General features: G+C 39.7%; 1 non-coding gene across 1 annotated transcript; it reads left to right on the forward strand.

Annotated features, from left to right (window-relative positions):
* Nucleotides 1-1,066: 1,066 nt before the first annotated feature.
* Nucleotides 1,067-1,173, forward strand: LOC140858251 (small nucleolar RNA R71). The gene has a single exon (XR_012141818.1). It is a non-coding gene; the product is annotated as a small nucleolar RNA R71 (small nucleolar RNA).
* The last annotated feature ends 399 nt before the right edge of the window (nt 1,174-1,572 follow it).

Here is a 1,572-nt window from a genome sequence, read left to right on the forward strand (position 1 = left end):
AGGAATATTAACTTGGACTTGTTTAAATACCTCTAAAATTTTGTCTAAATGTTCAGATTTATTGGATTTCAGTCTGTTTGGAAAAGGAGCTCTAGGACTTTTAAGTACTGGACTAGGTGAATTTTCAGTTTCTGGTGCTTGAAGTTGAAAGGTAGTAGTTTTAGAAGGTGACTCGGCAGATGAGTCATCTATATCATCAAGTGCAACTACCTTATTGTCTATTTGTTTTCCTGATCTTAAGGTATGAATGGCATTTACACCATTAACTTGGTTTCCTTGTTGGGGTCGTGGACCATTTTGGTTCCTAGGATTTGGCTCATGTTGGCTAGGTAACCTACCATGTTCTCGTTCACTAATGGTCGAAGCCAGCTGACTTACTTGCATTTCCAGACGGGCTATAGCTTGGGTGTTATTATTTATGAGTTGACCCGTAGTTTGCATAAAGCTGGTATGTGTTTTCATCATGGCTTCTAGGCTTTTCTCTAAAGAGGTAATTTTCTTGTCATTATCATGGAAGCCTGGCGGGTTGTTCATCACTGGGTTGGACCTTAGATTTTGCTGATTGAAATTTGGATTACCTACATTAGGATTCTGGGACCATGAGAAATTCGGGTGATTCCTCCAACCTGGGTTATATGTGGGTGCATAAGGATTGTTCAATGGTCCTTGATAGGTGGCATTCACCTGTGCACACTCATTCGAGTAGGAACATTCTTCTAAGACATGGTCTGGTGCATTGCACCCTTTACACATGGGTGCAGATATTTGATTTACATTGGCTGGTCTCTGTAATTCTAAGGCTTCCAATCTACGTGTTAAGGTTGCAATCTTGGCCTCTGATGCTAGGGTTGGTTGAATTTGATGCATTCCTCCTCTTGAAGGTGTAGCTTTATCAGGTTCCCTAGTTGTTTCCCACTGTAAATTTTTCTCGGCTAGGTCTTCTAAGAATTGCCAAGCTTCAGTAGTTTCTTTGTCCATAAATTGGCCTTGGCACATGGACTCTAGCATGGTTCTTGAGTTTGAATCTAACCCCTCATAGATGATCTGGCATAGTCTCCAAGTTTCTATTCCATGGTGTGGGCATTGGGTCAAAAGATTCTTGAAACGATCAAAGTACTTCCAAAATGATTCACCAGCTAGTTGGTAAAATTGATTTATTTCATTCCTAATCCTAGCTGTTTTATGATGGGGAAAATACTTTTTTAAAAATATTCTCACAAAGCCCTCCCAGGTAGTGACAGAATAGTTTGGCAGACTATAAAGCCACTTCTTAGCATTGTCCTTAAGGGCAAAGTTGATTAATCTAAGTTTGACCTCATCCTCTGTTAATTGCAGTTTCATGGTTGCACATACCTCCTCAAATTCTCTAATAAATATATAAGCATCCTCTAATCCTGTGAATTTTGGAAGCATATTTATGATTTGAGGTTTGATTTCAAAATTGTTAGCTGTGGGTTGTGGCAACCTGATACAAGATGGTTGGATGGAGCCAACTGGATAACACAAATCCTTAAGGGTCATGGGTTGGATTGGTTCAGCCATTGGAACAACAGGAATTGACTCAATTCTAAC

Source organism: Elaeis guineensis, chromosome 5 (assembly GCF_000442705.2).
Source record: "Elaeis guineensis isolate ETL-2024a chromosome 5, EG11, whole genome shotgun sequence".
Taxonomy (NCBI): domain Eukaryota; kingdom Viridiplantae; phylum Streptophyta; class Magnoliopsida; order Arecales; family Arecaceae; genus Elaeis; species Elaeis guineensis.